We start from the raw sequence: 15,486 nt of genomic DNA on the forward strand, positions 1-15,486 counted from the left end.
TTATAGCTTAAATTATAATTATTCCTTCCTGAGAATTTTTTAAAAATTTTTGTCTTTTAAGTAATCTCTACCCTTAACATGGGACCCAAAACCATAACCCTGACATCATGAGTTGCACACTGAGCTGACAGAGCCAGGCAGGCACCCCCAGAATTTTAAATTTAATTTAATTTTGATTTCAGTGGTCACATGTTGCTAGTACCTCCTTTATTAGATTGTGCAGGTCTAAAGCTATATAGAGAGTTTTGTCTTCTTTTTCTTGATTTACTATTGCCACAAATGCCCATGTGCTAATTAAATGAAGGAATGAAAATATTTATACATGAATGAATGCGTGTATCAATACATGATCCACAGGATTCAGGTATTGGGATTTCTTTCTTTATTTCTTTCTTTCTTGTATTTTCCTTTTTTTACTATGTTCAATTAACCATCATATAGTACATCATTAGTTTTTGATATACTGTTCAATTATTCATTATTTGCATATAATACCCAGTCCTTATTACAGCACATGCCCTCTTTAATACCCATCACCTGGTTGCCCCAGTTCCCTCCCTTCTGTAACCCTCAGTTTGTTTCCCAGATCCCAGAGTTTCTCATGGTTTGTCTCCCTCTTTGATTTCTTCAGTTTTCCCTCCTTTCCCCTATGATTCTCTGCATTATTCCTTATGTTCCACATATGAGTGAAACTATATGATAATTGTCTTTCTCTGCTTGACTTATTTCTCTTAGCATAATCCCCTCCAGTTCCATCCATGTCAATGCAAATAGTGGGTATTCATCCTTTCTGATGGCTGAGTAATATTCCATTATATATATGAACCACATCTTCTTTATCCATTCATCCATTAAAGGACATCTTGGCCCCTTCCAGTTTGGCTATTGTGGACATTGCTGCTATGAACATTGGGGTGCACGTGCCCCTTCTTTTCACTATGTCTGTATCTTTGTATTTGAACATCATATAGAAAGCTACAATTGGTTCAAGGAAATGAGATTTAGAAAGATGCTGGATTTAGATATCCAGGGATTTCTATTCTACTTTCCCCTTAATCTTTATATTCAGTATCTGCTTGAGTCTCTTGTATTTATGTGCCCCCTTTTGTTAGTTCATTTAATCATCTTTCTAAGTTCCATTGTGTTAAACCAATTTTAGCTTCCTATATCACGTTCAGATAGTCTCTGTAGTTTAGGTTTTGATCTGAGATGTTGCTTATCTGCAAGGGTCTCATCTCAAACCACCATGAGCTTTAGAATTTCTAATAGAATAAACATGGGGTACAGAATAAGGGAAGGCATCTTAGCTTCAGGGCTATTTCTTTAAATCACTGAAAGTTCAATGTCCCATGAAGTTCTCAGATCCAGTGCCTCTTCTTCAGAGACTGCTTCCCTGACTAGCCAAACCAAAGTTGACCCTGATCACCCAAGATATCTCCCTGTTTCATTTTCTCCATAACCTTTATAATTTTCTAAAGTTATGTTTATCTCTTTATTTCTTAGAGCAGGAGTCACTAAATAAATAAAATAATTTCAATAAAGCAATTTATTTCTGTGGGTAGCTATTTATTTCATAAAAGCAGAGGCTCCATCTTGCTCAGCACAGTATTTCCAAAGTCTGTCAAGCACGATGCTGGTACCAAGTCCCATATTCAATAATTAGTTATTGAATAAAGAAACAAATAAGTGACCAATTTAGGGGTTGGTGGAGACCATCCTTGACTTGGATTTCAATTTGAAATTTCTTGCATTTCTTCCTGTCTGATGTGCATCTTCCTCTTACTCACACCTGGGTAAATTTGAAAGATCTTGAGAAGATAGAACTTCATCCTATCTAGCTCTATTGGTAAAGTTAGTCTCAGATGAGAGAAATATGAGGATTTGGTACTAAAGCTCTATAACTTTTTAATTGAATGTTTTGTAGTCATGAATGCTCCATCTCTCTTCACAGACATATTCTGATAATCTATAATGTCTAGATGTGGTTATGCTCATTGCCTGTTGTTATTAAGGATTGAAGACTTTCTTACACTTGATTTTGTATATCTATGTATTTTGAATACATTAATAATGATCTATAAACCATAATTTTTTTATCACAAAATAAAACCTATGTTCTAACAGAGGTCTTTCATTCTCTCTTTCTAATAATATACTATTTCCTCTCTAATAATAATCACAATATTTATCAATGATGAGGTCTAACTATGAACCAAGAATTTTATTCTTAGTGTTTTGCTACTCCCATTCAGTTTATGAATCAGGCTTTATAGTTTTACCTCTGAAGGATCTGAAGCTCCCAGAGTAGGTAATTTGTTCAAAGTCACGAGCTTATTAAATGGCAAATCTTAAAGTGGGTAGGATTCCTAAAAGTAGAATTTGTTAGGCAGAGATTCTCAGGAATTAAAATAACCTATCCTGTAAGTGACAATGAGATTCAGAATGGAGGTTATTTTGGTGTCTAATGATCTCTAATCTCTTCTGGCTGTAGAGCAGGACAAACAAACCGGAATACCATCATGATTGGCATGAACTTTCTCTGGACGGCACTACTGATACTCAATTCTCATTCAGTCCTTATTTTTCTATAATAATAATTATAATCCCATGCAACTATCTTGAAAGTTTATGATGAACATATTGTGAAGCATCCCTTTTCCTCAATAAGACATGAACAAGGAACTAGAAAGGGACAAGATAAAGTGAAATACTGATAGTAGATATATATTATCTGTTTTTGTATATGTGTGTGTCTGTGTATTACTATTTGAAAGAAAAATTTAAACAAAGCAAACTGCTTTAAAGAAAAACATTTAATTATTGGTTTAAAAAATCAAGGTATGGAATACATAATTTAGGAAATCCTTCCTGACATTTTCCCATTTTAAACTGAAAAGAGGTGTCCATGTAGTACAATCAGTTAAGCATTTGACTCTTGATTCACCTTGGGTCATGGCTTGGGTCATGATTTCAGGGTACTGGGATCCAGTTGGGCTCTGCACTCAGTGGGGAGCTGCTTCTCTCCCTTTCCCTCTGCCCCACCCCTTGCTTGTGGACTCCACTCTTTCTCTATTTCTCTCTCTAAAATAAGCAAATCTTTAAAAAAAATTAAAAATGAAAAAATGATTTAATTTACTAAATCAAATGCAGGGCTTTTTAATATGGTTTAATACATTTAAATTAATTTATATTAATACCTAACTTTTCTATATTCTTAAAGATCTCAGAAAAAACATAAAAGAAGCAAGAAGTAATCTGCATGAAAATATTTCTTAGTAAATTGTAAAATGTTTGTGTCTATGTGCATGTGTGTGCACATATGCAAGTGTGCGGGTGTGTTTGCTAGAGTACATTTTACGAGGGCATTTACAGACATAATCATGAGCAAATGTAGGTTTTTTTATAGCCAAGGCAAATGAAGCATGCCTTCAATTAGAAACTTCTGAAAATACACTGTGATAACCTACTGAGAATGCAATTGCTTTTCTTCACAGCATCATACCCACCTCTCTTAGAAGCCCATAGTATAGAATATGTGTTTTAAGTGCAATATGTTCTTCTTGAATCATTTTAGTTCATTAAAGGCATTTTATACTTCAAATACCATTCCAAGATTATACATTTGATATCTCAAAAATATGCACATGCTGCTTTTAGAGTTCAATGTGTAGAATAAGTGAACCTCAAAAGTCTCAGAACTCATGTGTTATATAAATAAGTATGTGAAACTTCAGATTACTAAGGCTTTTCTGAAACACCTGAAACCCTTAAATCCCTAATTCCCTAATTTGTGATTATTCTGTTTTCAGCAGTTAAAATTTAATTTTCTACATCCTTAAGCAAAAACTCAGAAAAAGCCATCCTTTACCTGATGTTAAAAGCAAAATAAACATATTCCCAGGAGCAATTTGGGCTTGACTGTACCTGTATTTTTGGAATTATAAAGTAACAAAATCAATGCCAAACCTTTATACCTACAACTCCTTTTTTAGTGCTATTGTAAATGGTATTTTTTAAAATTCAAAATCCAATTTTTCATTGCTAATGCATAGATATCAAATTGATTTTTACATATTGATTTTTATCTTACAACCTTACCAATCTCAATTATTAATTCGTATGCTTTTCTGTTGGCTCAGGAGGTTACAGCAGTCTACTTCCATTTCTCCTTTCCATTTCTTTATCATACATTTAATATTTACATATGTTTAAACACACAATATATTGTTACTATCTCTGTTTTAGACAGTTATCACTGAGTGTTACTAAAGATCAGAAAAAATGAATTTGACATTTACCTTCATTTCAGTTCTAGCACTCTGGTTTTTTTGTGTAGAAAGAGATTTGTTTTTATCTAGTATCATATTCCTCCTGCCTAAAGACTTCTGTTAACTTTTATTGAATTACAGGTACATTATCAATCAATTCTCCCAATATTTGGTTACCTGATTTGGGTTACTTGATTTTGGTTACCTGATTTGGCTACCATTTTTGATATATATTTGCATTGGGTTTAGAATACTGTTTTCAAAGTTTTGTTTTGTTTATTCTTCAAGCATGTAAAAATGTCATTCCATTATATTCTGGCTTGTATAGTTTCTGGTAAGAAATCTGTTTTAAGAGTTCTCTATGTTCCCCTTACAAAATGAGTATTGTTTGTTTTGGCTGCAGTGAAGTCTTTCTCTTTGTCTTTCCTTCAAAGTAGTTTTAATGTAAAATGACTATTATGTGTGTATATTTGATATACATTTGTTTTTTATTCTTTGAACTTCCTCTTCTAGATATATTTTATTTACTTATTTGTCAGAGAGAGAGAAAGAGACAAGCAGGGGGAACAGCAAGCAGAGAGAGCAGCAGGCTCCCCATTGAGCAAGGATCCCATTGAGGGACTTGGTCCTAGGACTCTGGGATTGTGACCTCAGCCAAAGGCAAATGAATGCTTGACTAAATGAGCCACCGAGGCATCCCATTCTTTGAGTTTCTTTTTTCTTTTTCTTTTTTTTTTTTAAGATTTATTTATTTATTTGACAGAGAAATACAGCAAGAGAGGGAACACAAGGAGTGGGAGAGTGAGAAGCAGGCTTCCCATCTAACAGGGAGCCTGATGCAGGGCTCAATCCCAGGACCCTGGGATCATGACCTGAGCCAAAGACAGACACTTAACCATTGAGCCACCAGGCGCCCCACCATTCTTTGAGTTTCTTAAATCCATAAGCGTTTGCCATTAATTTTGGGAAAAAATATGGACATTATTTCATCAAATATTTCTCTACCCAGTTCTTTGTCTCTTCTCATTTTGGCATTCCAAATTCTCTTATGGGCTGTCTCCATCTCTGCTTTCAGCTTATTTTTCTTTCTCTTCCCCTATTTTCATATACTTTGTTTCTTAAATTCCTCATATGAGTGAAATCATATGCTTGTCTTTCTCTGACTTATTTGGCTTAGCATAGTATCCTCTAGTACCATCCAAGTTGTTGCTAATGGCAGGATTTCATTCTTTTTGATGGCTGAGTAATATTTTGATGAATATATACCACATCTTCTTTATCCATTCATCTATCAGTGGACATATGGTCTCTTTCTGTATATTCGCTATTGTGGACAATGCTGCTATAAAGAAGGAGGCGCATGTGCCCCTCTGAATTCTTGTTTGTGTCCTGTGGATAAATACCTAATAGTGCAACTGGTAGGTCATAGAGTGGCTCTATTTTTAACTTTTTGTGGAACCTCCTTGCTGTTTTCCAGAGTGGCTGAACCAGTTTGCATACCTACTAACAGTGCAAGAAGATTTCCCTCTCTCCACATCCTCATCATCATCTGTTGTTTCCTGAGTTGTTAATTTTAGCCATTCTGGCAGGTGTGAGGAGGTATCTCATTGTGGTTTTGATTTGTATTTCCCTGATGCCAAGAAATTTCAACATCTTTTAAAATACTTACATATTTTTCTATTTTTTACATTGTTGGCATATCTAATGGCAGAGGAGGAAAAATTACTCTGTACTTGTGAATATGTAATGAAATATAATTAGATTCATTCTCTCTACATAAGTTCATGATCATTAATTATGTTAAGTCAATTCAAATGGTTATCTTTAATGTAATATTTATTTTCTGATTATCATTGAGTTTTTAATGTTAATTGATCTTTTTACCAGTGAGACCTAATATCAAGAAAAATTTTCAAGAAGAATTGTATGTGAATATATAATTCCAAGTGTTCTAGACAGTGGTTTTCCTTAGGTTTAAATAATTCTCTGTTTTTGAGACTTTGCATTTTGATATAATTTCACATTTACAAAGTTGGAAGGATTCTACAAAGGGCTTACAGCTACTTTTCCAGATTTACCCATTGTTCATGTTTTCCCAATTTGTTTCATCATTTAGTCACTCCCTATTCATGCTTTTTTCCCCCTCTACACACATAGTTTATTTTCTGGTTACTTCCAAATAATTTGAGAGTACTTTAATATCATATCCACTTTTATTAATAATTCAATTATTGGCTAATCCTTGATTCATATTCAAATGTTGTTGAATGTTTCAATAATATTCTCAATTGCTTTTAAAATGTCTGGTCCATAATTCAATTCAAAATTATAAGTTGCAATTAATCATCATGAAACTAGAGTTTTCTTTATTGTGAAATATTTTCTCAACCTTAATGTTGCAATATATTTTGTTACATATTACTGAATTAATAATGTTTTTTTCTGGATTTTAAACATTTTATAAGCCCTTAATATAAATAAATATTTAGACATCAGATATTATGCCTCTATGTGAAGGGTATTTAGAGCAAAATCCTTGAGAAAAATCAACTCCTACTTCATTTATTTGTTGAACAAATCCTACTGAACTTCTTTTGTGGGCCAGGCTCTGTGCTGGCAGAGAGAATACAGTCGTGAAAAGCATTTGTCCTCTGCCCACATGGGCTAAGGAGTCAAATGAAAAGAGATTGAAAAAACATAATCAGTTATCTAATTTGATTGGGTTGGAGTCAGAGAAATCTTCCTTATAGTTGTGACCTTTGACTTTCAACCTAAAGAATGCATAGAAGTGAGCTACATGAAAAACATTTCAGAAACTGAAAACACATGCACAAAAGTCCTGGAAGGGCGAGTGAAGGAACGTCAGAACCGGAGGAACACAGTAAGGGAGGGTGAAAGTGGTTTAAGGTGAAGGTAAAAGATGTAGTTGTCACCATAGTATGCAAGTCCTCCCAAGTTTATTAAGAATTTGGAAATTTATCTTAAGTGCAATTTTAATTATGGAAAGTGTTAATGTCTGGTAATCACGTGATTAGATCTTATTTAATTGCATAAAGTTATCTCCCAACTTTTAAAATATGATTGTCTTAAGTATTTCCTCTACTTACATTGAGCATCACATCAGATGATATCATAATTTTTACTTCAACCATCAAATATGGTATAAGAAACACATGAGATGAAGGATAGTCATTTTGTTGTTTTTCTCATTTTTTAATCCATTTTGTTACTTCCTTTTCTGAAGTTCCAGTATTTCTTCTATTACCATTTTCTCTCTGTTCAGAGAATTTCTTTAGCCATTTTTCAAGACTAGGTGTGCTAGCAACAAATTGTTTTCCTTCATCTAAACTTGTTTATATTTCTCTCTTATTCTTTTTTTTTTTTTAAGATTTATTTGACAGACAGAGATCACAAGTAGGCAGAAAGGCAGGCAGAGAGAGAGGTGGGGGTAAGCAGACTCCCTGCTGAGTAGAGAGCCAGATGCAGGGCTCGATCCCAGGACCCTGGGATCATGACCCAAGCCGAAGGCAGAGGCTTAACCCACTGAGCCACCCAGGCGCCCCTCTCTCTCATTCTTGATGCATTTTTAATTCCTGGTATATTTTATTGGATATAGATTTTTGTGGTTGACCCTTCTTTTCTTTCAGTACTTGAAAATGTTGTACCCCTTCCTTCTGACTCAGTTTCTTGCAAGGCACTCCTGACAAAGGAAAAGCTGTGAGTGTTGGCTAGCTCTACCCCCAAGACTGTGTACTGTCTCATAGACATCAGGTGGATATGGAGGCTCAGTCTCTGACCCCCTCATGCTTTTGAGGAAAATGGGTGCTTTGTGAGTAACAGGATAGTTATTAGCCTTGTTTGAACTGCCTTGTTGAATCTCAGCACTGACCATCAGTGGTGAAGGCTCAGTTCCTGGACTCCACTGACACTATATGGGGGTGAAATCACAGTTCCACCTGCCTCTGTTGTCTGAGGGGTGAGAAACCAGCACCAGCAACCTCCAGTTGACACCACCCTGCCTCCTGCTTCCATGGTTGGGGGTGGAGTTTGAAGATCACCTTTTCACTAGACCCTGAAGAAGCCATAGGGATGAAGGATGTGGGGGAGGGATGCAGTTTTTCTGTTAGTGTTTGGCTGGAACAGAGAGTATTGCCAAAAAGGTTTTCTGTTGTGAAGAACTTCCCACTGGGCCTTTGGCCAGGGGGAAGTGAGGGTTTAACTTGGAGGTTCTTGTCTGTGCCTATGCGCAGTTCAGGACAGCAAGCTTCTCCAGCACCCTGTTGTAACAAGGAGACTCGGGGAACTCACTGCCATTTGTTAGCTAGGACAAGGATGAATTTGAAGGATGAGAGCTTTAGGAGCGTGGGTGGGGAATGAGGAGTTTGGTTTCCACCTCAGTAAGTTTTCTGTAGGACCACAGTAACATCAGAGCTTGGAAGTGATGATGGGTAAAGTGCAATCAGAAAAAATGAGAAAGCAATGTGGAGAGAAACATATTAGTCTATTTCTCTCTGGAGTTGTATGGAGTAAACACTACTATTTTTTTTTCCAAAGTCATTTCCTTTCATTATATATAAATGTTAGTCTAAATATGAGTCCATTAGAACACATTTGACACTTTGGAAGGAATGGAAGATATAAATACAAAATGAGCTACTAGGCAGCACATTTAAGTGGTTTTTCACAAAGTGTCCTAAAAAGGAGACAAGGTGTCTGACATCTAGTCTTTTAGTGTCTTCTTCTCCAAAACATATCTGAACATCCGAATGTGGAAGACAGGAAATTGGGTACCTCAAAATGACTTTTTTAAGAGCTTTTCTCTAGCTCCCAAAGAGATTTGTTTGTTTCTAAGAGATTTATTTTGTTATTATCACATCTGAAATGCACTAGGAAGAAAGAAACAGACTTTTGTTAGCTTAGAACAATAGTAAATCAGCTATCCTAAGTGCATTTCTGTCCTAAAGATTTATTTTGTTTTGTTATAATTGAGATGACTCAAGGAGACAACAGTATGGAAACACTTTTGATTCTGCATCAGGACAAAGGTCAGTAAGTTAAGGCTCAAGTATCCTCAGACTGAAAACACTTTCTAAATATCTGTTGATGGGAAATACTGCTCTAGTAAGGATTAGATCTGTCAGTGCACAACACAAGGCAGAATACGGCACAGTGCTAAGCGCCGGCTGTCCCCCAAAAGGTTAGAAGAAGCAAGCATTTTAGGAAATATATTTTGTACTCTATTCTTGGGTGACACTGGGCAAGCTAAGTATAGAGTGGAAATTGCTGTTTTGGTGAGATGATTTGCTTCATGCATTTTTGAGATAGTTCAATTTTTATAGCAAAATGACTGCCAACTTTATGATGTATTCGATGCCATTTTTGTCAGGCACTCATCTACCTTATACAGTTAAAGTTATAAAGTTATAGTTATAGTTTAGTTATAACTAAAGACTTTTAGGTTAGTTTGCCATTTGCCATTCCACATTTTTACATATAGAATTAATTAGTTGACAGAAAAGTACACTCAGAGAAGCGTTCTAATCCTAGCACTATGACCTATGATCTCTGTATGCTTGAGAAAACCTGTGACTTCTCTAAGTTCCAGTTCTTTCCTCCATTTAACAAGGGTGAGAATGCTTATCGAGCAGGCCAAGTTTAGTATAAAGTGTATCTACGAGTTACAGCATGGTGTGCACTCCATGAACAGTAGATATTGTTACACCCTTGTGGTCAAGGATGCTCACCACCACAAGTATTTTGGGAATAAGCAATCTCATAGAAATTCAGTAAGAGAAACTTGGCAGATGCTGAAGAGGTTGAAGTCTGGAAGGGATAAGTTGGAGGATCAGGGGAAAATAACTTACTTTCCACCTGTAGCCATGGCATGGGTGAACAAGTTAGAGTTTACAAAAAATCTGAGAAGCTGATCTGGCTGGTGAAAGGGACTACTAAGTGCGGGCTCATGGAGAGATCAGTGAAAATGACTATTTCATCTGTATTTCATCTGCAGCTTTTGTAGGCCCCAGCTGAGTGCTTGGTCATGGGCCAGCGAATGCTGCTGGCAAGCAGGGCCCACAGTTGTGGAGACATGCTGGACAGGGAACAGAGGACAAAGAGACAAGCTGAGAACCACCTCTGTCCATCACAGGGTCTGACCAGGACAACCTTCCAAGAATAATGGCCTCTGATTTTCTTTCAGCTTCCAAATTTCACACAAGTTCCTCTTTTTCCCAAATCTAAGTAGGATCCATTCTTGAAAGGTGATTTGGGGGAATGCAGCTCTCTACTTTTTACACATTATCACAACCTTCAGACAAACTTCAAAGGTATGACCCGAGAGTTATTGAGCAAAGAGGAAGATGAGTAAACTCTGAAAGTGGAAAATAATAAGTAGTATATTCTGCCTCTTGACATTGATCTATCAACTTTCTTAACTACCTTATGACATTTGGTACTTTCTACATGATATGAAACTTATTTAGGTCCATGTTGTAATGGCTAATTTTATGTGTCAACTCGACTGGGCCACAAGGAGGAAGAAATACAGTTAGTCATCATTCTGGGTATGTCTGTGAGAATATTTCTAAATGAGATTAGCATCTGAATCAGTACACTATCAACTCTGAATAAAAGCATTACCTTAGCTGTGCAGAAGCTTATGATTTTGATGAAGTCCCAAAAGTTTATTTTGGCTTGTGTTTCCTTTGCCTTTGGAGACATATCTTGAAAGAAGTTGCTGTGGCTGATATCAAAGAGATTACTGCCTATGTTGTCCTCTAGGATTCTGATGGATTCCTGTCTCACGTTGAGGTCTTTTATCCATTTTGAGTTTATCTTTGTGTACAGTGTAAGAGAATGGTCGAGTTTCATTCTTCTACATATAGCTGCCCAGTTTTCCCAGCACCATTTATTGAAGAGACTGTCTTTTTTCCACTGTATATTTTTTCCTGTTTGTTGAAGATTAACTGACCATAAAGTTGAGGGTACATATCTGGGCTCTCTACTCTGTTCCACTGGTCTATGTGTCTGTGCACAGCAAAGGAAACAGTCAACAAAACAAAGAGGCAACCCACGGAATGGGAGAAGATATTTGCAAATGACAGTACAGACAAAAGATTGATATCCAGGATCTATAAAGAACTCCTCAAACTCAACACACACAAAACAGATAATCGTATCAAAAAATGGGCAGAAGATATGAACAGACACTTCTCCAATGAAGACATACAAATGGCTATCAGACACATGAAAAAATGTTCATCATCACTAGCCATCAGAGAGATTCAAATTAAAACCACATCGAGATATCACCTTACACCAGTTAGAATGGCCAAAATTAGCAAGACAGGAAACAACATGTGTTGGAGGGGATGTGGAGAAAGGGGAACCCTCTTATACTGTTGGTGGGAATGCAAGTTGGTGCAGCCTCTTTGGAGAACAGTGTGGAGATTCCTCAAGAAATTAAAAATAGAAATTCCCTATGACCCTGCAATTGCACTACTGGGTATTTACCCCAAAGATACAGATGTAGTGAAAAGAAGGGCCATCTGTACCCCAATGTTTATAGCAGCAATGGCCACGGTCACGAAACTGTGGGAAGAACCAAGATGTCCTTCAACGGACGAATGGATAAGGAAGATGTGGTCCATATACACTATGGAGTATTATGCCTCCATCAGAAAGGATGAATACCCAACTTTTGTAGCAACATGGATGGGACTGGAAGAGATTATGCTGAGTGAAATAAGTCAAGCAGAGAGAGTCAATTATCATATGGGTTCACTTATTTGTGGAGCATAACAAATAGCATGGAGGACATGGGGAGTTAGGAGAAGGGAGTTGGGGGAAATTGGAAGGGGAGGTGAACAATGAGAGACTATGGACTCTGAAAAATAATCTGAAGGGTTTGAAGAGGTAGGGGGGTGGGAGGTTTGGGGAACCAGGTGGTGGGTATTAGAGAGGGCAAGGATTACATGGAGCACTGGGTATGGTACAAAAACAATGAATACTGTTATGCTGAAAAAAAAAAAAAGATAAAAAAAAAAAAGCATTACCTTAGGGTCATCTGGGTGGTTCAGTTGGTTAAGTGGCTGCCTTCAGCTCAGGTCATGATTCCAGGATCCTGGGATCAAGCCCTGCATCAGGATCCCTGCTTAGCAGAGAGGCTGCTTTCTCTCCCTCTGCCTGCTACTCTGCTTACTTGTGCTGTCTCTCCATCTCTCTGTCATATAAATAAATAAAATCTTTAAAAAAAAACATTACCTTAAAATATAGGACTGAATCAATGAGTAAGAATTATTTGTGATAAGTATATTATGTTATAGAAAAACATGATTCTGAACTACTAGATTATACTTTAAAAATTCACTCTCTTAAGATGTTTAAATATCTGAAAAAATAGAAAATGTTACCTGATTAACATTTTAATGAATTTTTAAAGGTTTTAAATTTTAAAATTTAAAAAAAATTTTAAAAATATTTAATATTTTCTTGTAAAATATTATCACAAAAGTGAGTCTCATCAAAAACAATAAATTTGCAATTCACACATTGTTTTACCATAGAATTTATTTTAAAATACCTGTTGAATGAGATGAATCAATAAACGTAGGGAGTTTCTGCACGGTATAACCAATATGCTATTCTAAACTCAGAAAAATAACTACACAATGTGCAACTGCTGATAAGAAATCACAGTGGCATATTCTATGTATTAAACAATCAGAATTGATAGAAAAAGTCAACTGTTATTTAAAGACAAAAACAGAAACAAATATACCAAACCCTGGAGCATTAAGGAAGCAGATATAATGTGATGCAACAGCCATAAATGAGGATGCATGTGTATATTTAGAAAACTAATGTCTTTGAAATAAACATGCAATAAAATATTTTCAAGTCCATAGAAATGTAAATGATAAGCTTCAATATAGAATCAAATTGAGGATATTCAAAAGAAATAAGGATGATGTATTTATATACATCTGTAACTTTCACTCTAAGGCAATAGTTTTCATGTTTTAAAGGATGAGAAACTTAAATTATCAATGTTTTTAAACATAATTTGAAGACGATCGGTTGAAGGTAAAAAGGAATTTACACTGTAAAGTGTAGTTCTGGCGTCTGCCACAAATAAAAGTATTTTGTCCTTTTCTTTTTTGTGAATTTTGTGATTTTTGCTTTGTAATTCTGACCAAGCTTCTTTTTTTTTAAAGATTTTATTTATTTATTTGACAGACAGAGATCACAAGTTGGCAGAGAGGCAGGCAGAGAGAGAGAGAGGAGGAAGCAGGCTCCCTGCCGAGCAGAGAGCCCGATGCGGGGCTTGATCCCAGGACCCCGGGATCATGACCTGAACCGAAGGCAGAGGCTTCAACCCACTGAGCCATCCAGGCGCCCCCTGACCAAGCTTCTTAATTCCCATACCTTCATTCACAAAATTGGGACAAACCATTATCTGTATCCCAAAGTTGGAAGAACCAAGTGGAACAATGCATACATAGTCTATAGCAGAATATCTGGAAAAGAGGAAAGTACTAAAGACACATTAACTCTCAAAAAAAGTGGGGGCTAAGCAAATGCATAAGAAATGGATAGGGCCGCCTGGGTGGCTCAGTGGGTTAGGGCCTCTGCCTTAGGCTCAGGTCATGATCCTGGGATCCTGGGATTGAGCCCCACATCAGGCTCTCTGCTCAGTGGGGAGCCTGCTTCCTTCTCTCTCTCTCTCTGCCTGCCTCTCTGCCTACTTGTGATTTCTGTCAAATAAATAAGTAAAATCTTAAAAAAAAAAAAAGAAAATATCTACAGATAGAAAAACAAGTTCTCAAGTTTTTCTAAGATTTCAGTTTCATTAAATACATGGGTAAGTGATAAACAGAAGAAAGCTAACCATATATGATATTAATATTATTATGTCATATTTTTATAATCTATTCTTAAATATGGCTTTTTTTCACTATGTGATTTCAGAAAGCAAAAGAATATGTTAAATGACCAAAAAATAATATGCTGAGTTTTTTTTTATTTGACATTTTGCTAGGGTAACACAATAAAACTTCCTATTTTATAAACTGTGTTCCCTGAAATAAATTCTTAAATTTCTAGTAGTATTTCTTCTTAAGATTGACTATTTGTTCATTGAACATACACAGTCTACTGCCTAAAAGAGAGATGATTTCATAACTGTGTGTGTGTGTGTGTTTATGTATGTGTGTTTGTATGTATAAAACAAATGCTGAATCTTATTCAATTTTAAAATCAAGGGAATAGAGTCTTTAGGGGTTAAGAGTTTAATCACACGAGGGAATTAAACTCTTCGGAGCTCTAAGGGCCAATTAATTTAAATTGTCTTTTCATCCCTTTCAAAGACAGACACCAGCACATCCTTAACAAAGATTATTTGACATAGAAAATATATATCCAGAGTGGAGGTGAAATCTAAACTACCAGGGATCAATCACACATTGTGTCATTTCATCCTAGGCCAAGCATTGGGACTTACTTCATCCTTCCTTTGAAAAAAAAGGTTCAAAAAAAAAAAAAAAGCAAAACTGCTATTTATTAACATTCTAGATGAGTTTTCTAAACTACAGAATCCTCAATACTTTCCTACACTTGTTACATGCCTCAAAATCAGTGGCTCCTCTTACAAAAATTATGCATGCATGCATGTATGTTTGTATGTATACATCTGTTCATCTCCCCATTTATCATCTCTTTGTTATTTATATACATGTGTCTAATAAGGGCATATTTTATTTCTGGAATTATTTAATATAAGACTAATAAAAATTTTTATATGCAAACTGTTTTACTTATTACAAAGTTCCAATTCTTAACTTGCTAAAACTATTAGTATCACAAAAACTTAGGAGTATTTTGCAATCTTTTCTTCTTCCTGTTATTTATCCTCCAGAATTGCTTTATTAAATGTTCAACAAATATTTTTCAAATGCCTATTACATTCCAGACACTCTGTTAAGCAAGGGGGATAGAGATGTTGACCAGAAGAGAAAGGCCTCCTGTCCTAATGGAGCTTATACACTCATAGGAAAGGCAAACGTCAGTCAAATAATAAAAAATGTATATATAATTACAATTTTTGATTCTACATGAAGGAACTGAAAAGTCTTATAGGAAATTAAGAAATAGGGTCTGATTTTGGTTTTGGACATGACTCTGAGCAACCTTTGAGACATCTAATAGTAGAGAACAAATA

Source organism: Lutra lutra, chromosome 6, assembly GCF_902655055.1.
Source record: "Lutra lutra chromosome 6, mLutLut1.2, whole genome shotgun sequence".
Classification (NCBI taxonomy): Eukaryota; Metazoa; Chordata; class Mammalia; order Carnivora; family Mustelidae; genus Lutra; species Lutra lutra.